This window comes from Trichosurus vulpecula, chromosome 2, assembly GCF_011100635.1.
Source record: "Trichosurus vulpecula isolate mTriVul1 chromosome 2, mTriVul1.pri, whole genome shotgun sequence".
Lineage (NCBI taxonomy): Eukaryota > Metazoa > Chordata > Mammalia > Diprotodontia > Phalangeridae > Trichosurus > Trichosurus vulpecula.
In genome coordinates, this window is record NC_050574.1 from 369,212,026 (window position 1) to 369,235,940 (window position 23,915).

The window sequence follows — 23,915 nt, forward strand, 5'->3', positions numbered from 1 at the left end:
CCCTGCATTGCTTTATAAACATTGCTTGAGCTCAGCTGGAGTGCAGTAGAAGGCTCAGGGAGTGAAGTCATCACCAGACTAGAGGCCTGGTAGGCTAATAATATCAACTGGCCTTTATACAGCACTTTAAAGTTTGCAAAGTGTTTTACATCCATTATCACATGTGAGCCTCACGACACCCCTGCTAAGGTCTCTTCCAGCTTTCCCATTCTTTGAAAAGGAAGGTAGAGGGTCAGTTTGGTTGTCTGAGCACCTATACACATATATTTAAAACTCTGGAGAGAGACATAGAGAGACAGACAGGCAGAGAGAGATAAGCAGGGCTTACATTATGTAAATAATGTAATTTGAGGGGCATCACCAGACCCAACTACTTCAAAATATCTCCACAGCATGGTACTGCTTGTACCTCCTAATTATGCTGAAATCCCCACTATTCTAGTTGCTAGAGGAAAAAAAAATGGGATGGTTATCTTCACAAGGTCACTTTTTTGTTGTTTTTGGCAGGGCAATTGGGGTTAAGTGACTTGCCCAAGGTCACACAGCTAGTACATGTGTCAAGTGTCTGAGGCCGGATTTGAGTCCTCCTGACTCCAGGGCCGGTGCTCTACTCACTGTGCCACCTAGCTGCCCCACAAGGTCACTTTTTAAGCACACTTTCATTACTTGGTAGTAGAGAAAGGTCTGCTGACTCTCTCCCATTGGTACAAATTAGTTTGTTAGCCAGTTAAGACTTTCAAAGGTACAGAAAATCTGGTCCTGAGATGGTGAAATAAATAACCACTCAATTTAAATTTCTGTACTAAAGTCCCATTTCATCTTGTCATGAAGGTAACCCTGTGCTCTCTAATACTAAAACTGCAGAGCACAAGCACTAGCAAATTGGGCCAAATGGGAAAGTCTTCTAGCGTGATAACCGGTTGTATGTCTGTGGCCTATGAGCCAGTCAAGCTAAGTGCCAGGTGGATCAACACCAAAAAGTTGTCATCAGTAAACAAATTCTTATTGGCTAGAGTAATTCATAAAGCCCTTTTGTTAAAGATAAAGTGGGGTTGTAATCTGTAATCTCCTCTGGCATCACCACTACTCTAGTGCAGGCTCTCATCACCACATGCCTTGATTATTGCAATGCCCTGCTTGCTAGTGGGTCTACTTTCCTCAAGTCTTTCCCCACTCCAAGCTATCCTCCACTCAACCACTAAAGTGATTTTCCTAAAATACAAGTCTGATCATCTCACCCCTTTACTCAATAATCTCCAGTGGCTTCTTATTGTCTCCAGGAGCAAATACCAAGTGCGCTGTTTGGCATTCAAAGCCCCTCATAACCTAGCCCCCTCCTAACTTTCCAGTCTTCTTCCAACTTATTCCCCAAAACATACATTTAGATCCAGTGATGCTGATCTCCTGGTTGTTCCACCAACAAGATACTCTATCTCTCTCCTCTGGGCATTCTCTCTGGCTGTCCTCCATGCCTGGAATGCCCTTCTTCTCCTCTGACCACTGACATCCCTGGCTTCCTTTAAGTCCCAAATAACATCCCACCCTCTACAGGAAGCCTTTCTCAACCCCTCTTAAAAGTCCAGTGCCTCCTCTTTGTTCACTCTTTTCTACTTTCTGTAATATAGCTTGCTTTGTAATTTGTTTGCATATTATCTCCCGTTAGATTGTAAGCTCCTTAAGGACCTTGTATCTTTTTGTTTCCTCAGAGCTTAGCACAGTGCCTGGCACATAGTAGGTATCTAATAAATGTTTATTGATTTATTGTTATGGGCATGATGAACATAGAGAAGAATGGGAAGACACAGGAATGTAAAATGATACGTACAGTGACTTTTATTGTTGTTCAGTCGTTTCAGTTTTGTTCCACTCTTTGTGACTCCATCTGAGGTTTTCCTAGCAAAGATACTAGAGTGGTTTGCCATTTCTTTTTTTCAGATCATTTTTATAGATGAGGAAACTGAAGCAAACAGCACTGAGTGACTTGCCCAGGGTCATACAGCTGGTAAGTATCTGAGGCTGGATTTGAATTCAGGTCTTCTTGACTCCAGGCCCAGCACTCTATCCACTGAATTGCTCTCTGCACAGTGACTACAACAATGTAAATGGAACGAACAACAGCAAAATGGTATAAACTAAATTTGGCAAAATTGTGATGACCAAGCTTGATTCCAAACAAGAAATATGAGGAGATGCTGCACTTTTGCAGAAGTGGAGGAACATGGGTGTGAAATACTGCACATAATATCGGATTTTTGTAATGTTGGTTAATTTTTATGCACATTTTTCATTCCACTTTTTCCTTCCACTTTTACTTTAAGGATGACTGTCTTATAAGGGGTGGAAAGAGGAATGCAATGAGAAATGTGGGTAATGTGAAAAACAAAGTTAATTTTTAAAAATAGAAAGAAAATGAATGCCAGACTAGACTAGAAAATAAAACTCAAGAATTTATTGCATGCAAGTGGAGGGTATGTAAGTTGTAGAGATCCTTATCTGAACCCACTTACACTGATGAGTCAAGCCCCCTGGAGGCTTCAGGCTATACCTCCTCCTCAGAGTTCTAGGGGCATCCTTGAGGGGTGGTTATGATATTTTTCTCTAAATTCATAAGCTTGAGTCCTCATTCCATTGTGATCTTCCCAGTATTAATTGCTAGTTATAGCTAGTATCTCCTTTACTTACACCACTGATTGACCCACTGATTACCACCCTAGTATCATTTAATCTATTGACATCAATTAATTTTTACAAAAAGATATTTACTGAGAAAGTAAAGCAAGATCAAAATTACAAAATATATTTCCCTGAATTGGGGGCACACTTTTTCCTATACCATCTCACTCCCTTGGGAGAAAGAACTCAAACTTAAAGTAGTTACTATAGAGCATTTGCACCCACAAGTTCATTTCTTAATGCAGCCTAGCCAATGGATTCCCTCACCTGTAGGACCTGGTATCTCAGTTGTGGGGTCAATCTTCAACTGAACTGGATACCAGTCACTCCTTGGGCCTGTGTTTGTGCTCCATTGCTTTAGACTCTGGCATGGACTGTGCTTTCTGGACTTTTGCTTACTATAATTATAAAATACATAAAATAGGAGTTAATAAGGCATTAATCATCTAAACCTTTTGATCTTTATTAAAAAAATAGATAAGGAAGACTCAGAAGTAATTTAACTTGGTTAATCTAGTATTCATTAAACCCAAAAAGATAAACTACCTAGGAAAGAACTCCTATTTGAGAAGATTTGGTGGGAAAACTGGAAATCTGTCTATCAGATACTAGGCTTACACCAATATCTCACATCATATTCCATATTGAATTAAAAATGCATGCATCATCTGAGTAATAAATAACGTATTCACACATATTTGAATCAATTCTCTCTACATATTTTTGATTTGTGGTCTTTAATAGATTTGCTTCAAATATCCCTGCCCCCACTCCCCAGTTAACTGTTTCTCTTCTAAAGTAATCTGCATCGATTTGGTTTATGAAGAAGCTTTTCAGTGTAATCAAAAGTGTCCATTTTATCTTTTGTGTTCTCCTCTACCATTTTCTGATCAAGAATTCTCTGACCCCAAGCAAATGACAACAACAATCATTTAATGTTTGCAAAATACTTTACAAACAGTGTCGTTTTATTCTCACAACCCTGGCAGGCTGTTGTTGTTGTTCAGTCATGTCCTACTCTTTGTGACTCCATTTGGGGTTTTCTTGGCAAAGATACTGGGATGGTTTGTCATTTCTTTCTCCAGCTCATTTTACAGATGAGGAAACTGAGGCAAACAGGGTTAAATGACTTGTCCAGGGTCACACAGCTAGTAAATGTCTGAGGCCAGATTTGAACTTAGGAAGATAAGTCTTTGTAACTCCAGGCCTGACACTTTATCCACTGTACCACCTCACTGCCCCAAGGCAGTTGCTAATATTTTCCCCACTTTTACAGGTAAGGAAACTGAGATAGACAAAAGTTAAGTGATTTTCTCAAGATCACTGTAGCAACAATTCGGCTAGCAGCTCTTGTGGCTGTGTAAAACCTATAACAACTAGCACACAGAAGGCCGCTAACATGGGTTCTTTGATCTGCTTTACCAAGGAAAGTAACTTTAAGGGGTTAACAATCTTACTTTAATTCAACATACAAATATCATTCACTTACTTCAGGAGGAAAAGCCAGCAACCTGAACTTCAGAGCAAATACAAATTACAAACATACATTAGAAACAGACCAAATCATAATTCATAGTTACCAGGAGAGCATCAACATCTGGGTTCACAAGCCAGGGGCTCTTAACAATGGCTGCCCAGAGTCTCCACATCGAAACTCCTCCATGAGTGAGAACCCCAGACAAAATGCCAACCTTTGAGTTTTTATACTCTGTTCAGAGCTCGAAGGATTTACATCTAGTTAGCAAAAGGGTATGTGCCTTCATGCCTAGTAAGGCTCAATCAAAGACACTTAATTAATTTAGCATTCTAAAACAGTAAAAAAAGTCCCACCTTAATTACCAATACAATCACACAACTAGTAAGTATCATATTCTGAATTTGAACTCAGGTCTTTCTGCTTCCAGGTCCAGTATTCTATCTACTCTACCACCTCTCCTTCCCTGTTTTTCTAACTTGTTTATGATATGACCTTTTATATCTAAGTTATGTATTCATTTGAAGTGTACTCTGGCATATACTGTGAAATGCTGATCTAAACCTAATTTCTGCTTAATTTCTTTCAAGTTTTTCAAGCAGTTTTAGTCAAATAGTGTATCATTACACCAGGAGTTCAAGTCTTTGGGCTTATCAAACACTATTATGATGTTCATTTGCTTTTGGTTTGTGTGTATCTAATCTGTTTCACTGATTTACCATTATTGTTTGTGGTATAGTTTGAGATATAATGCTGTTGGGTTCCCCTCTTCCCATTTTTCTTCATTATTTCTTTTGATGTTCCTGACCTTCTGTCCCTCCAAATGAATCTTATTATTTTTTTCTATCTGTATAATGTAATTTTTTTAGAAGTTAGATTCTATTGACGCTGAGTAAATCAATTTCAGTAGTATTGTCATTTTTATTGTGTCTTCATAGCCAAGTGCTGAGTAACTAATATTTCTTCCATTTTTCAGCTAGGTCTATATTTCTATAAGGGTGGTTTGTAGTTGCATGTTTGTAGTGCCTGTTTGTGTGTTTTAGTAAGTAGATGACAAAAATATTTTTATATATTCTGCAATTACTTTGAATGAAGTTTCTTTCTCTCTTCCCACTGGGTTTTATTGGCAATATACCTATGTTTATTTTGTATCTTGCCACTTTCTTGAGATTATTGTTTCAATTAATTTTTAGTTAAAAATTTAGAGAATTTTGCAGAAAGTGATAGCTATTTCTATCTTCTTCCTAGGCTTATTTCCTCAATTTATTTTTCTGGTTTTATTGCTATAACTAACATTTTCAGTATTATATTGATAATGAATACCCTTCCTTTTTTTTACTACTTTATCCCTGGTTTTAGATAGACATTATTTACCATCTTAAGAAAAGTTACATTTATTGTTACACTTTTTAATGTTTCTAATGGAAATGGATATTGAACTTTTATATATATATATATATATATATTTTATATAAATTTCTTTATTTATTTTTAGTTTACCACACACGGTTCTACATAGTTTTGAGTTCCAGATTTTCTCCCCTCCCTTCCCCCTCCCTCCCCAAGACGGCATGGAGTCTCATATAACTGTCATGTATAACTTCGCATTGAATTAATTTATGCACTAGTCAAGTCGTGGAGAAGAATTTTGACCAATGGAATGAATCATGAGAAAGAAGAAACAGAACCAAAAAAAAAAAACAAACAAACCCAAAAACAAAAACAAAAGAGAAGCAAAAAAGGCGAGCATGTAGTGTGCCTCAGTCTGTATTCAAACTTTGCAGTTCTTTGTCTCGATGAAGATAGCATTCTCCATCGTGAGTCCCCTGGAGTTGTCCTTGCCCCTTAGGTTGCTGAGAAAAGTGCAGTATGTCAGGGTTGGTCCTCATGGAATCCATATATCTGTGGCTGTGCACAGCATTCTCCTGGCTCTGCTCCACTCACTCAGCATTATGTCGTGTAGGTTTTTCCAGGTTGTTATGAAGTCTGCATCATCCCCATTTCTTATGGCACAATAGTATTCCATCACCTTCATATACCATAGCTTGTTCAGCCATTCCCCAACTGATGGGCATCCCTTTGATTTCCAATTCTTGGCTACCACAAAGAGAGCTGCTATAAATATTTTTGTACATATGGGTCCTTTTCCCGCTTGTGTGATTTCTTTGGGATACAACCCTAGAAGTGGTATTGCTGGGTCAAAGGGTATGAACATTTCTGTAGCCCTTTGGGCATAGTTCCAAACTGCTCTCCAAAATGGCTGGATCAGCTCACAACTCCACCAGCAATGCAACAATGTTCCAATTTCCCCACATCCTTTCCAGCATTTATCATTTTCCTGTTTTGTTATTTTAGCCAATCTGACAGGAGAGATGTGGTATCTAAGAGTTGTTTTGATTTGCATTTCTCTAATCAGTAGTGATCCAGAGCATTTTTCCATATGCCTGTAGATAGCTTTCATTTCTTCCTCTGAAAACTGCCTGTTCATATCCTTTGACCATTTCTCAATTGGGGAATGGCTTGTATTCCTATATATTTGGCTCAGCTCCCTGTATATTTTAGAGATGAGGCCTTTATCAGAGATACTAGTTGCAAAGATTTTCTCCCAATTTTCTGCTTCACTCCTAATTCTTGTTGCATTGGCTTTTTTTGTACAAAAACATTTCAATTTGACATAATCAAAATTATCCATTTTGCATTTTGTAATGCTCTCTATCTCTTGTTGGGTCATGAATTCTTTACTTTTCCACAAATCTGATAAGTAAACTATTCCTTGCTTTCCCAAATTACTTAGAGTATCAACTTTTACTCCTAAATCATGAACCCATTTTGACTTTATTTTGGTATATGGTGTAAGATATTGGTCTATGCCCAGTTTTTGCCCTACCATTTTCCAATTTTCCCAACAGTTTTTGTGAAATAGTGAATTATTAACTTTGAATGGAATTTCTCTTTCTATCTCTTGCTGTTGGGCTTTGTCAGTAATGTATAGGAATGCTGAGGATTTATGTGGGTTTATTTTATATCCTGCAACTTTGCTAAAGTTGTTTATTATTTCAAGTAGTTTTTTACTTGATTCTCTAGGATTCTCTAGATAAATCATCATATGATCTGCAAAAAGTGATAATTTAGTTTCTTCTTTTCCTATTCTAATTCCTTCAATTTCTTTTTCTTCTCTTATTGCTACAGCTAATGTTTCTAGTACCAAATTGAATAATAGGGGTGATAATGGACATCCTTGTTTCACCCCTGATCTTATTGGGAATGCATCTAGTTTATCCCCATTACAAATAATGCTTGTCGATGGTTTTAGGTAGATGCTATTTATAATTTTGAGGAAGGTTCCACTTATTCCTATGCTTTCTAGTGTTTTTAATAGGAATGGGTGTTGTACTTTGTCAAAGGCTTTTTCTGCGTCTATTGAGATGATCATATGGTTTCTGCTAGTTTTGTTGTTGATATGGTCAATTATGCTAATAGTTTTCCTAATATTGAACCAGCCTTGCATTCCTGGAATAAATCCTACCTGGTCATAGTGTATTATTCTCGTAATGAGTTGCTGCAATCTTTTTGCTAATATTTTATTTAAAATTTTTGCATCAATATTCATTAGAGAAATTGGTCTATAATTTTCTTTCTCTGTTTTAACTCTACCTGGTTTGGGTATTAGTACCATATTTGTGTCATAAAAAGAATTTGGTAGGACTCCTTCTTCACCTATTTTCCCAAATAGTCTACAAAGTATTGGAATTAGTTGTTCTTTAAATGTTTGATAGAATTCACATGTAAAACCATCTGGCCCTGGAGATTTTTTCCTAGGGAGTTCGTTGATGGCCTGCTCAATTTCTTTTTCTGATATGGGGTCATTAAGAAATTTCACTTCCTTCTCTGTTAGCCTGGGCAGTTTATGTTTTTGTAGATATTCATCCATATCTCTAAGGTTGTCAAATTTATGGGCATACAGTTGGGCAAAATAATTCCTAATTATTGTTTTGATTTCCTCTTCATTAGAGGTGACCTCACCCTTTTCATTTTTGATACTGGTAATTTGATTTTCTTCTTTCTTTTTTTTAATCAAATTGGCCAAAGGTTTGTCAATTTTATTGGTTTTTTCATAAAACCAGCTCTTTGTTTTATTTATTGATTCAATAGTTTTCTTGGTTTCAATTTTATTAATCTCTCCTTTGATTTTCAGTATTTCTAATTTGGTATTTAATTGGGGGTTTTCAATTTGCTCTTTTTCTAGCTTTTTCAGCTGTATGCCCAGATCATTGATCTCCTCTTTCCCTATTTTATTCATGTAGGCATTTAGAGATATAAAACTTCCCCTAAGAACTGCTTTTGCTGCATCCCATAAGTTTTGGTATGTTGTTTCATTATTGTCATTCTCTTGAATGAAATTATTAATTGTTTCTCTGATTTGTTCTTTGGCCCACTCACTCTTTAGAATTAAATTATTTAGTTTCCAATTAGTTTTTAGCTTATTTTTCCATGGTACTTTATTAAAAATGATTCTTATTGCATCATGATCTGAAAAGGATGCATTGACTACTTCTGCTTTTCTACACTGGATTGTGAGGTTTTTATGCCCTAGTACATGGTCAATTTTTGAGTATGTGCCATGTACTTTTGAGAAGAAAGTATATTCCTTTTTCTCCCCATTCAGTTTTCTCCAGAGGTCTATCATATGTGCCTTTTCTAAAATTCTGTTTACCTCCTTAACTTTTTTCTTATTTATTTTGAGGTTAGATTTATCAAGTTCAGAAAGGGGGAGGTTGAGGTCTCCCAATATTATAGTTTTGCTGTCTATTTCTTCCTGTAACTCCCTTAACCTCTCCTCTAAGAATTTGTATGCCTTACCACTTGGTGCATATATGTTAAGCAATGATATTGCTTCATTGTTTATGGTGCCTTTTAGCAGGATATAATGTCCTTCCTTATCTCTTTTAATTAGATCTATCTTTACTTTTGCTTTGTCTGAGATTAGGATTGCTACACCTGCTGTTTTTACTTTAGCTGAGGCACAATATATTTTACTCCAGCCTTTTACCTTAACCCTATGTGTATTCCCCTGTTTCAGATGCGTTTCTTGTAAACAGCATATTGTAGGATTATGGTTTTTAATCCATTCTGCTATCTGCTTCTGTTTTGTGAGAATGTTCATCCCCTGCACGTTCAGGGTTATGATTTCTATCTGTGTCTTTTTCTCTATCCTAATTCCCCCTGTTTATGCTTTTATTTCTCCCTTTCCCCTTCTCCTCCTCAACAAAGTTTTGCTTTTGACCGCCGCTTTCCTCAGTTAACCCTCCCTCTTTATTCCCCTCCCTTATCTTACCGTTACCCACTTGCTACTTCTCCTCTTCCTTCTGCCCACCCTCCTCCCTTTTTCCCCCCTTACCTTCCCACTTCCCGTAGGACAAGTTAGTTTTCTAAACTTATCAGGGTATGTTATTCCTTTCATGAACTAGATCAGATGACAGTAAAGCTCAAATACTGCTCTTCTCCCTCCCTTCTTTCCCTCTACTATAATATGTTTTTTGTGCCACTTCCTTTGGTGTAATTTACCCTTTTCTACTACCTCCTTACCACTTCCCTCATAGCCCTCCCTTTATATCTCTTATTTATATTTTATATCTTTACATCGGTTAATTTATACAGGCATTCACAACCTATGTATATCCCTTTCATTTGTCATAATAGTTGTACCATTCACAAGAATGACTTATATATGTATATGTGTATATATATATATATATATATATATATATATATATATATATATATATATACATACACACATAAAAAACATACATAAGATGATATAATCCCACATAAAGATGTAAACAACCTGCCCTTATTGGTTAATAAGGTTTGTGGGGTTTTTCCCCCTGGCTACCTTTTTGTGTCTCTCTTGAGTTTTGTATTTGGAGATCAAATTTTCCATTGAATTCTGGCCTTTTCATCAGGAAGGTCTGGAATTCCCTTATTTCATTGAATGTCCATCGCCTTGCCTGGAAAATTATGCTTAGTTTTGCTGGGTAGTTGATCCTTGGTTGTAGTCCCAGCTCCTTTGCCCTTTGGAATATCATATTCCAATTTCTCCTGTCTTTTAATGTGGAAGCTGAGAGATCCTGCGTGATCCTGACTGTAGTTCCACGATATTTGAATTGCTTCTTTTTGGCTGCTTGCAGTATTTTCTCCTTGAGTTTATAGCTCTGAAATTTGGCTATAATATTTCTTGGTGTTTTCAGTTTGGGATCTCTTTCAGGGGGTGATCGGTGAATTCTTTCAATGACTATTTTGCCCTCTGGTTCTAGGACCTCTGGGCAGTTGTCTTTGATAATTTCTTTGAAGATACTGTCAAGGCTCCTTTTTTCATCGTGGATTTCCGGTAGACCAATAACTCTCAAATTGTCTCTCCTGGATCTATTTTCCAGGTCAGTTGTTTTGCCAATCAGATATTTCACATTTTTTTCTATTTTTTCATTCTTTACGTTTTGTTTTATTACTTCTTGGTGCCTCATAGATTCATTAGCTTCCACTTGCTCAAGTCTAATTTTGAATGAGTTAATGTTTACATTTTGCTTTTGAGCCTCCATTTTCAATTGGTTGATTCGCCTCTCAGGGTGTCCTTTTCTCTCTCTAGCTTCTGAATCTCCGTAGCCATTTTGCCAATCTTATTCTTTAGGGACTTGATTTCATCAGTGGATTTTTTCTCCCTTTTTTCCTTTTTTTCCATATTTTCTTTTAGCTCCCTAATTTGGTTTTTAAAATCCTCCTTTAGCTCTTCCAGCAGTGCTTTTTGGGCTGGAGACCAGTTCATATTAGCTTTTGAGGTATCTGATGTATCTACCATGTCATTGCTATCCTCTTCTATGTTGATATTTTGATCCTGCTTGTCTCCATAAAAAGAATCTATTGTCCTCGGTTTTTTTGTGTTCTTCTTCATGTTGGTTTGCCTTTTGCTGGCTTTACAACGAATTTCTATCTGTGGATCTCAGGGCTTTCTGTCCCAGCTTTCTTATTCTGGGGGTTGTGAGTCTAGAATTATAACCTTCAGTTTCCTGAGGTGTGGGGGAGGGGTCTGGCTCCCTGGAGTCTCACTCCCTGTGGGTGCTCTCCAGCACTTGCTTTTCAGCAATGGTCTCAGCTGTTTGTTGTTTGAGCTGATGTCTGGCACTTCCCCTGGGGGAGTAAGGTTACGTCTGTGCCGTTGGTGTTGACCCCTGCCGACCCTGCCCCTCTGGGACTAATGGGCTTCTACTATTTGTCCTGTGAGGCCCCACTACTTTCTCTTCTGTTTCAGTTCTCTTTTTTTTTTTCCCGAGGAATTCTCTGGGTGAGGGGGGGAGGGATTAGAGCCTTTTACCTGGCCATTGAGTCTTCCGGAAGTTCAAGAAGCCGAGTTCCTGGGTTTTGCAAGCGTAAGGAGCGGGTGTTTTGGCCGGTGGCGTTGTGCTGCCTCTCGTTGCTCCCACAGACTGCCGTCCTGTGTTGGAAGTCCTGGGGATCTCCACCGGTTTCGGGCGCCCAACTTTCTCCCAGCCCGTCTCCCACGTGGATCTCCCGGCCAGCCGCTTCCGCCTTGGTCTGGAGCTGCTCCGCACAGAGCACTCTCCGAGCCCACAGGTTCGTGCCTCCGTCCCCTCAGACTCTCCCGGCTCGGAAATTTGCCCCACGCAGACTGCTCGCGGTTTCTGACTCTCTCAAATCTGCTCAAATTCACTTTTTTATAGGAATCTGACAGATTGTGAGAGAGCTCCGGTAAGACACTGCCTTCACGTGGCCATCTTGGCTCCGCCCCTCATATTGAACTTTTTTAAAAGCTCTTTTTTTAACATGTATTGATATAATCATGTGATTAATGTTGGTTTTTGTATTAATGTGATCTTTTATATTTGTATTATTCTAATATTTAACCAATCCTGTGTTACTGGTATAAATCCAATCCAGTCATTTTCAAAATGATTTAATAATCGCTTTTAGTACGAATTGTGTCAATATCCATTAGGAGTGTGAAGAAACATATCGTAGTGGAGATATGCCTCTGACACATGGATTGTTTGACCTTTGGCAAATCACTGTTCCTTTTGGTACTTTTGATAGGTTTCTAAGGATGTGAATTACAGAGAAGGTACCAACTTTCATTCACAGATAGAGTTTCCTCCTCTAGGAGTTTCCTATACTAATGAAGGTTCAGACCCTAGCCCTATCATCAGACATATCAGTCTACACTTTTCTTTTTCTACTTTATCTCTCTTTGGATCAGGTACTGAGACTACATTTATGTCATGGAAAGATTGTGGTAGGATTTCTTCTTTTTCTTTTCTTTGTAAACAGTTTATGTAATATTAGAATTAATTGTTCTTCAACTATTTAATATAATTTGCAAGAATTTACTTTCAAGGACAGCTGGGCAGTGCAGTGGACAGAGTGCCTGCTCTGAGTTCAGATTTGGTCTCAGACACTTAAGTAGCTGTGTAACCCTGGGCAAGTCACTTAACCCCAATTGCTACCCCCCAAAAAAGGGAAAAAAAGAACTTATTTGCAAATTCATCTGGCCCTGGCATTTTTTTTCTTGTGGCTTGTTTAATTTATTTTTAGGGAATCTAATTATTTAAAATGTCTATTTCTTATTTGCTTACTTGTGTCTTTTATGTTATTATTACTACTGACTAGTTAGAAAAGCTGATGATACAGGGTGCCAAACTTGGTAGAAGAGTAGGCAGCTTCCTGCTGGTGGGGCTTGAGAAGACAAGATGTAACTCCAGTCAAGAGGTGGAAAAAGGAAGGCTCCTTTCCTGCCCTCGAGTAATGGTGGGGCCAGTGTCCTTCAGGCTCCCAATGTCCAAACAGTGCATGGGCTCAACTAGAACCTTTCATGTTGTTATGTTTTCCAGAAGTCTATAAAATTTTTATGAGAATGGTGAGTGGTGTCCTTGAAAATGTGAAATGGAGACAGGTAGGTTTTCACAGCCTATTTACTTCAGCAAACTACATTTTCAGCCACACTGTTCGCTGTGAAAGGTGGGCATAAAAAGATGGGAATATATTACCATTGATGGTTTACATCTGAGAAAAGCAAGTGATTTCCTCAAGAAAATGTATGACTGAAAAAGCAGTTGGGTCCATAATATTGTGAGAGTGAGGGGTAAAAGATGGTTAGTGCCACTGGTAGCAATGGCAGGGCAAGGTCTTTAGCAGGTTGGTTAGATTCCCAATGGAGAATTTGGAGAGTTCATGGGAAAGAGCTGGGTTAAAAGTGGGTTAAAAATGATTAGCCTACCAAGCCATCTTAACAGATTATCGAATGTTCAGTGTTCATAATGTCAACTCTCTTAATATTAAACATAGAACAATTACTGATCTGCCTTGGTAAAGGGAGTTTGCTTACTGGGAGTTCCCTGTGTCAATTAAATTGCATATCTAGAACAAATTTAAAACAGCAAAATATTTCAACTTATAGAAAGAATCCAGGAGCCAAGGTGGTGGAATAACGCAGGAAGTTGCCTGAACTCTCTCAAATTTACCTCAAAACAACATAAAATAGTACCTCAAAATGAATTCTGGAATAGTGGAACCAACAAAAAGATAGGATAAAACAATTTTTCAGCCTAAGACAACTTGAAAAGTTGTCAGGAAAGGTCTGTCTCACTTGGATAAAAGGGGAGTGTAGTTCCAGTGCAGCAGCAGTGGTAACCAGCAGTCGGAAGCCAGGTCCGCATGCCCCATCCCCACAGGCCTCAGCTCAGCACCAGTTAAGCAGCAGCCAGGCCCTTTGTGGCACCTGCATAACACCAGTCAAGCAGTCAGGGCCTGCAGCCCCTGGCACAAGAAACTTGAGACAGTGCTCTCTCTACCCTAGGAACAGAGCTCAACTTTAAAAATAATGAAATAAGCTGGCAAAAATGATCAAACAAATAAAAAAAGAACCTGCCCATAGAAAGTTATTATGGTGACAGGGAAGATCAAAACACAAGCTCAGAAGAGAACAGCAATGTCAAAATGCCTACATGCAAAGCCTCAAAGAAAATATGAATTGATCTCAGACCCAAAAAGAACTCCTGGAGGACTCGAAAAGGATTTTTAAAATTAAATGAGAGAGGTAGAAGAAAAAATGGTAAAAGAAATGAGAGTGATAGAAAAGAGTCAATGCCTTGATAAAGGAAACACAAAAAAGTGGGAAAAGATGTACAAAAACTTACTGAATAAAGAATTCAGATATCATTGGACCTAAAAGGCACCTTATACATATATAATATCCGCCTCTTGTCTAAGGTCAGAAAGCAGGAACAAGATAGGAACTCAGGTCCCTTGATTCCTTATTTAGTTTTTCTGCTACTGTGCCCTATTCAAATGAAAAAATATTTGTAAAGTGCTTAGCACAATGTCTGGCACATAATAGGCACTTTATAAATGCTTATTCCCTTATTACCATACTTCTGCACTATTCCACTCTGAAATCAACAAACTTTCTGGAAGAAATGCCTACAGTTCCACAAAGTACCAGAGGTACTTAGTTCCTTAAGTACAGAGTACTTAAGGTACTAAAATATTACCCTATGGTAATTCAGTAGCCTAAGATTTCCTGAGTGCCATTAGGAAACACCATTGCTTCTTCCTCTATTTGAAAAATGGCTTTGTTTCTGTAAGGCAGGCTGACCTGACCTACCAGTTTTTCCCCAAGCTCTCTATTCACATCTACATCTTGAAGAATGCCTATAATCCTTCTCTGCCTCATATTATCTTCAAATGTAATGAGACTTAAATCCCAGTCAAAAGAATTACACACAAAAGGGTTAGATTCCTTCTGAGGATAACCCTAAAAAACACACCAGCAAATCTCACACATTTCATAGGCTACAAAGACTGAGAGCTGTCCCCATTCTTGAGAGCTAAATGCCACCTAATCTACCCCTGTGATCAAAAGCTTATGTTGTCCATTAAAAGCTTAGGAACATAGGATTTAGATCTGGAAGGGACCTTGGTGATTATCTGGTCCTACTTCTCACTTTAGAAAGTAGGGAATCAAGAGAGAAGTGAAGGGACTTGCCAGATTCCACAGAAAGTAGCAGGACAGGATTTGAATCCAGATATATTGACTACAAACCAGTATTATTTCCATTGTTTTTATGCTGCTAAAATCCCTTATTGTTGATCATCTGCCAAAAAATCTCTTTACAGTGTAACTGGTTGCAAAGGAAGGGTTTATTCACCTCTGATATGTGATCCAACTCCAGTTATATGATACAACCAAGGACAGTATAAAAGTAAAGTCTTGGTGTAAGAAAGCAGGACCTTTGATTTCTCAAGAGCTTATCAATACCAGTAAAGTATCAGGTGATTGATCTATTCAGCAGCTTTCCTGTAGAATAAGTGACAAACAAGGCTTACTAAAAACAAGATTATTGACTTAAAAAGTTTGAAGGGAGGGTTGAGCTTTTTATTTTTGGTAGAAAAGAGAGGGGGAAGGTCTGTGGTATCTGTATAGGTTTCACAGGGGAGAATTCCAGTGAGTATGCTATTTTGATAAAGGAAGATTAGTCATAAGAAAGGTTATGCGGAAAATTAGAGTGGGTCAATGAATAGAATGGAATACAAGATGGATTAGAATTTTAAAAGTTTACAACTCAAATTTAAAAGAATAGTAAATTAACTTTGATCTTCTATAGCTATGACCTTTCTGTGAAGTGGAGGCAAACTAAAACACAGGCAAAATCAAATATATCCCAAAGGCCCTATGTTAATTCCTATGTGGCTGTCCAAATTTTACAGCAGGGCTTTTAAATTTTTATCTTTTCATCCATACACAACAACCCATACATGTTCACAGGAATATAAAAGCCTGCTTTTATATGAACAAAATGAAACGACTTCATTCCCAATGGGAGAGCTCCTTCAATCTGTATTGTCTGGATATTCTCCTAGGTATAATTCCTCTGATTTCAGTTTTTCCATCAACTTAAAGTCTCCCTTGGAGAAGAGTAGGGGGAAAAGAGGCTAGAGATGTCTATTCTGCCTCCCTTTGAGCCCCACAACAACACTCCCATGCTACATAGACATTAGCAAAAGGCAAATGTTCATGACATGCTATGAAATATTTGTACCTACTTTGTCTTGAAACTTTACTTACAGTGATAAGAACTTCCCGCCGCCCCCAATTTGAAGCTCATAGATGTAGGGATGGAAAGACCTCAGAAGCCATCCAATTTAACCTTCTCGTTTTATAGACGAGGATATCAAGGCCCAGGGAGATTTAATAGCTTGCCAAAGGTTACACAGTTAATCACGGCAGTGGTGGGATTTGAACCCGAAACTCCAGAGTCAATGTTTTTCCATTGTTAAATGTGTTATACAGAGAACAGATGACATTCAGAAACTTACATAACAAATAATCAGCAATTTAACTTTTAAAGTACATTGATTTTTCCATTGTGGTTTCTCCGGTATTAACTCTCTACTCTTCATGATAACTAGTTTCAGATTTAACAAACCATCATGTATCTATACACTGTTAGTATCTATTATTGATTACAGATAGCCTGGCAAAGATGAATAAGAACTTTCTATCTTTCCCTAGTTGCTCCTGTGTATTTTTTAACTCCTCCTTATCCTTCCTATTACACAAACCAGATTTGCATTCTCTGACCCTTACCCTCAACCCAGGTCAATAACAAAAGGAAGAGAGATGAAAGATGGTGAAGAAGAAAAGAAAATTCTGTCCTCCCATCACACTTATGAGGCATCATTTACTACCACCACACAGCTATAGAGCGGGAATGAGAGAGAAGAGGGCAAGTCACGGATCCACTTCAGGACCCACTGAATCACCATATTAAATAAAGCAGGGCACCTCCTAAGGAGAACTCATCCCTTACAAACTTCTTCATTGGAAGCTATTTCTTCTCCCACTCCTTCTGATTTGTATGGCCAAGAAAGGAGATTGTCTGTTCCTTGCTTAGGAAATGCTTTTGCTTCCAGAGCAGTTCTCTATCTCCATCCCCCAATAACCTGATCTATTTATATCATCATCTTCCCATCCTTGCTGCCATCTACTCATTTCCAATTCACCCTTGCAGTGCTCATTGTTACTCTAACATACTATCTAATAGTCTTTCTTTCTATGCTGTTAATATCCTTCTAACACTACCCTTCTACTAAAATTGCTCCCTCCAATGTTCTTTTAATTGCTGAATCTGATGGCCTTTTAAATATAACAGCCCATATGGCAAGGCTGGATTGATTTCCTCCAAAGAGGCATAAGTTGCTAGAGATCCTGGAAATTGTACTTCTTCTAAGGCAAGAAGATACGATTTTAATTGTGGGATTGGTACTGGACAGTGGAGTTTCTGATGCAGTGGAAGTTTGAAAAAGATCTCTGGAGAAGGAGAGACAGAGAGAGAGAGACAGAGGGAGAAAGACAGAGAGAGAGAGAGAGGGAGAGAGAGAGAGAGAGAGCGAGAGAGAGAGCGAGAGAGAGAGAGAGAGAGAGAGAGAGAGAGAGGGAGGAGGTATGGTAGAGTTAGACGGATGACAGTTTTCAAAGGCCTTAGAAGCCCCTTATTGGCTGGAGCATTTTTCTTGCAGTTTGGTTTATTAAAAGAGTCTAGCAGAGAAATATTGAATTCGGCCTTTTTTGGGGGAAAAATCGCTGGAAGAATAGTGAATCAGAGTTTCTTCTTTTTGTTTTATTGTTTATTGAGCAGCAGCATCATTAAGGGTTTCTTTGCTATTTCAACATTTTGCCTATTGGGACCTTTACCCTCCACTAAAACTCTTAGCACTAATCTCATTTTCTCCAAAGCAGACTGATTAATTTGTGCCAGAGTATTTTGGGTTTCCCCCCCCCCCCAACTTCTAGAGAGAGGAGGAGAGTGTAGAAACTTCAAAAGAAGGTTGGACTTGAGTTAACCACAGTGCCATCTGCTGGGCAAAACTAAGACTTCTCTGCAGCCTTTGAAACTGTTGACCGCCCACTGCTGTTAGAGATTTTCTCATCTCTGATACTTGCCTGATACTACTCTGGTCTCTTTCTCCTCTTAACTCTGACAAGTCTGGATAATCCATGTGTCATCTTCAAGACTGTCCTTCTTTACATTCTTTGGTGATCTTATCAGCAATTATGGGTTCAATTTTCATTTCTCTTCAGAAAACTTCCAAATCTTTTTATATTCAATTTGAATTTCTCTCCTAAGTTCTAGTCCATCATGCCAATACTATTGCAATAGTCTGCTGGTTGGTCTCCCTACCCCAAATTTCTTCCCACTCCATCCCATCCTCTACTCAGATGCCAAAATGATTTTCCTAAAGTGGGCACTGATCATGCCACCTTCCGACTCTATAAACTCCGAAGGCTCCCTGTCGTCTCCAAGATAAAAAATAAAATCTTTTGTTTGGCATTTAAAGCCCTACACAACCTGCTCCCTGAGGCACTTTTAGCCTTCTTACACTTTATTCCCCTCCATATACTTTACAATCCAGCAACAATGACCTGTTCCTTGCACATGACACTTCATCTCTTGATTCTATGCCTGTTTTCTGGCTATCTACCGTGTCTGGAATGCCATTCCTCCTCACCCTTACCTCTTGGCTTCTCTGACCTTTTTCAAGACTCAGTACAAATCCCATTTTCTTCAAAAGTTCTTTCTTGTTTTCTCTCTCCCTTCCAACATAAACCCAGTATGTTCCCTCTGAGATTTCCTTCCATTTACAATGCATTTATCTTGTATATAGTTACTTGCGTGATGCCTCCTCCATTAGAATATACACATTTTGAAAGCAGGGGACTGTATTTTTGCTTTTATCTGTAACCCTAGCTCTTAACACAGTATCTGGAACATGGTAAATACTTAGTGGTTGTGTTTGTTGTCCTTTGTGATAGAAGAGGGTCAAAATGAAATCACTATCTTAGGGTCAAGGTACAGTGTGTCTGATCATGGCTGATCAGACCAACACAAGCTGGAAAGGCTCTACCACACGTTGGGCACAAATAGTCCACATAAACATTTTGATTTTCTGGCATAGCACTGGTAGGCTGTCCAGGTTGCACAGGCATATAACAATGAAGTCAGCACAATGGCTCTGTAGACAATTCACACTCTCCCACACTTTCCTTTAGAGCCTCTGGCAATGTGTGCATCAACCTCATCATCTATGTGTATGTCCCTGGGAAGTATACTGCCAAGGTAAGTGAACTTATCCATAGTATTCAATATTTCCCCATTTGCTGTAACCAATGGTTCCATGTATGGATGGTGTGGTGCTGGCAGGTGGAGAACCTGTGTTTTCTTAGTGTTAATTGTCAGGCCAAAATTAGCACAAGTAGCAGAGAAGCAATCCATACTCTGTTGTGTCTCAGCCTCGGAGGCTGCATTGAGTGCACAATCATCTGTGAACAAAAAAAATCATGTATTAACTCTCCCTCTACTTTAGTCTTGGCTTGTAGCCTTTTCAAGTTAAATAATTTTCCATTAGTATAGTAGCTGACCTTGATTTCATTTTGATTTCCTGGAAGGTATCTGACAACATTGCTGAAAACATCATGCTAAAAAAAAGCATGAGGGCAAGCTCACCCCATTGGTGACTAGGAAAGCGTGAAAGCTTTGTCCATTATCCAGAACCTATAAAGGCATGCTGTTGTGGAGCTGGCATACAATACTCATGAACTTCTCCACGGAGCCAAATTTTGCCATGATCTTCCACAAACCTTTATGAGTGATACTATCAAAGGCTTTGGTCAGATTGACAAGTGTTGTCTACAGCCCTCTGTTCTGCTCTGGGCATTTCTTCGAGAGTTGTTGGGCAGCAAACCGTATTGACCATTCTTCAGCCCTTTCTGAAGTCACACTGGTTCCTGAGTAGATGACTATATTCCTGGTGAAGGATCTGTCTTTTTAGGAGGAATCTGGCCAACAATGACTAAGAGAGAGCCACCCGCTAGCCCCACCTGATTGTCACAGGACAACTTTTTTCCTTTTTCCTTATAGAGATAGACAGTGGAGGTATCCTTGAACTCCTGGAGGATAACCTCCTCTTTCCATGTAACCCAGAAAATTTCAGTCAGCTTTTGTGTGAGCAGTGAACCCCCAGCCTTGTAGATCTCAACTGGAATAGAATCAGCACCAGGTGCTTTGCCACACAAAAGGAGCCTAACAGCATTCAAAACCTCTTCTTCAGTTGGAAGTTCAGCTAAAAAGGGATAGACTTCAAACTCTTAATAAAAGTTTTAATAAAAGCTTATTGACTGACTCACAGTCTGATATCACCAATTTTTGGTTAGACATCTCTACTTGTGTGTCCAGTGCACACCTCAGACTCAATATATCCAAAACACAACTTGTTATGTTCCTTAATTAACCCAACCTTCCTCTAAACTTCCTGAAATCCTCTCACTGATCGTTCTCCTTCTGTGTCTCCCTCCACCTCACCCCTTCTTGACCTATCCCTCTTCTCCCAGGCATCACATTCTTTTGGCCCTAATTTCCTCCCTTGATAGTTTTAAGTTAACACAACATATCTACTCTCCTTGAATACTTTCTTATTCATCTGTTCACACATTGTCAATCTTCAATCTTGGGGTATCCTCTCCACTAAACCCCTGGCTTATTCTCCCACTGCTCAGGGATGGCTGGTGGGAGACAGAAGACAATGAAGAGGAATGACAAATTATAGTCATTGTGAAAATGTTGATTATGGAGTTTATGTTATATATTTGGTGACATTACTATATTTGCCCCCCCAAACTAATCAAACCTTTTTTGCTTGTCTAAAAGGTCTAAATGAATGATAATACCTGGCTATAAACAGGAGGTATTTCCAGTGAGTGGGAGCTACACCAAGAATGAAATTACTTGAGAATAAAAAGATCTGTTGCATAGAAAGGAACCTATTACCTCCAGAAGCCTGTCACATATTGGGTGGGGCAAACCTCAGTGCAAAATGAGGCATAATGTCATTTGCCATATCCATAGAGAAGTATAGTTGGGTAATCTCATAACTCAGTCACTTTTTGCTTGGTACATAAAATATTTATCTTATTTCAGTCAGCTCTGTGCATCCTGGTTATCTACTTGGATTTGGAAAATGCCTAGCTTATGATGTCACTAGTGCCACTAAAGAGCTCTTCTGTTGCTTCTCCATGGCGTCCACATGATCCTGAGTTATCAAAACCCTAGCTCTGTCTGGCAGGTCCTAATGAGTGGAAAGTTTTTGAGCACCAACTCTAAGATGAACTTTGTGTGTATTCTCTCAAGATCAGAGATTTGAGAGGTTCATTATCAAAGGCAGGCCCACCAGGTGACTATTATTATTGTTGTTATTGTCACAGTAACTCATTAAGACATCAACAAAGGTATGGGGGGGGCGCTTATGATCCATATTGGTGGAGGGAGTTTCCTCACTTATTAAAAAATAGGTCTTTTGGAGTATTGAAGCACCATGGTGTAATAGTTATGCCTTCGCACTTCCTGAAAGGAATCCATGGTATCTTGAAAACAAAGAAGCAAGATGAGTGTAACTAGGCATGAGAAAATGCACCCACTCAAAAATATCCTTTAGCTTGATGCATTCTGAGTTTCTACTGAAACCTGAGCCTATTTAATGCTGGGAAAATTCAACTTCCTTGTTCAAAGCTAGGCTTATAGCATGGTTTACAGGACTAATGGATATCAAATGCAGTTGTTTTTACCCAACAAGATTTTTTAAATGAAATGAATATAATTGAATCAGTGACGTAGCTGTAACCCTTGAGCTCCCAGGCAACCACTGCCCAATCAGCATCATCCTAAAGATATCAGATACCAAAAATGACTGACGCAGCCTATCCCTGAATTTACCCATGCTAACATTTATTGAATTCCGTATAGGAACTTATGGGGTAGAAATGCAGGAATAGATTCTATGCTGAGAATCATATAAAAGCAGGGACTGAGTTGGCATATAAGGAAGCACACATTGGCATGAGTGTCCTTCCTCTTTCCCTGGGATCCTCATCAAAATCAAAGAGAAATGCCCTGTACCACCATCTTGTTAGAATTCCTTGGGCAACTAGCTAGAAGGAACCCTTCTTTGAGACCTCTGTTGGGATTCATATGAAAGGAATGGGATAAAAGACAAAGTCTTAGACCCATGGGGGCCTGTGAGAAACTTTCCTCTTTCTTCTATGGAGACTAGGTAAACACTTCTGCCTCCCCTTTGTTGCCATAAAGCAAGCTCTCTCCTTTCCTCCCAGCAATGTTAGTCTTTGATCCTTTTAGTTCTCTGCGTTTAGTCTCCCATTGCATCCTGGATCATCTCCAGTCATTCTGATGAATATCTGGCCACTGGACCCAGATGGTTCTGGAGGACAGAGTGAGGCTGGTGACTTTGCACAGCCCTCCTTCACTCAAATCAAAGTCAACTGCAAGTCATGTCATCATTTCCCTGATGTCATGGTCCTCTTTGAAAACGAAGGACAAACCATATAACCTAGTTCTCTTGGGAGGAGTTGCACAACATCACTAGGGGTTGCACTAGCAACAATGTGGAGGGGGTCAATCAGTTATACACTACAGCAAGCAGTGGGCTATAGTGGGCTTGTCTATTGCCACCGAACATGCCCATTCTCCTGCCACTGGAGTATCACTCTACTGTTCACTGGCATCAGGGCCTGTGTGCGTGCCTGCTCCCACTCAGACACTGTTGGTAGGGTTTGTCCCTTCCAACTGCCTGTTCTCCAAGGATTAATTGCTATCTTCTTTGCTGCGCTGAAATAACTGCTACTTCTTGGGCCTGAACCCTTCGGCCCTTTGATGGGACAGAGAGTATCCATAGGCCTGAGCACTATCACACTGCCACTTTCGGGGCCTGAAGCTGCTGGTCTAAGACAGGATTGACTCTGCTCCCTTATGCAAAGGGTTGCTGGGAGCCAGAGATCCACTGCCTACCTGTGCTTAGCAGGAGTTCTGTGGATGCTCTTATTGCTAAGGACTCTGCTCTCCTATGCTCTGCTCTGGTGCTGCAAGTCAGAATATCATTGCCTCTGGCTGTTCCACAACGAGTGATGATATCAGGGACTGCCAGACAGGAAGAATCACACATCTCCAAGGGATCTGGCTAATCATGCCAGGGTTTAGGTTCCTTTTCTCAGGCACTATCCTCTCCAATACAGGAAAGTCTTCTTGATGCCAACTGACTCTCACTGAAGGACATAGAAACTCCTAACATCTCAAACTCACAAAACTTGCACTAAAACTAGGAATGACTAGCTTGAGATCAATTTATACATAACGAAAGAGCCTACCTGTATTCCAAGAGACCTTTCTAGAAATGAACATATGGACAAATGTTCTAAAAGCACACCAGTTGATTTTCTGGTGCCAACAAATATTAAATTGTCTTTTGTTTTTCTCTTTGTATCCTCAGCACCTAATAGAGTACATTGTAGTCACTCTGTCAATTTATTGAGTTTCATTAAGTACTTACTATGTGCTAGGTGCTACACTAAATGCTGGGGATGTGAAATTTAAAAAATTAAGAAAGTCCTTTCCCTGCAGGAACAGACGTTCTACTGGTGGAAAAACACAAAAATAGATGAATAAGTAAAATATTATTTAAATAGTGGCAGAAATATAGGAAAATCTTTCTGTAGGATGTAGCACCTAAGCTGAGCCTCAAAGAAAGCTAAGGATTTTCGGAAATGAGGAAGAAGTGAATTCCAGCCATGGGGGACAATCTGTATAAAAACATGGAAGTGGGAAGTGTCATACGGAGTTTGGGGAAATCAAAGAGG

At 39.1% G+C, this 23,915-nt stretch overlaps 1 pseudogene; it reads left to right on the forward strand.

Annotated features, from left to right (window-relative positions):
* The first annotated feature begins 891 nt into the window (after positions 1–891).
* Positions 892–23,915, forward strand: part of LOC118837192 — a 32,718-nt pseudogene continuing 9,694 nt past the window's right edge.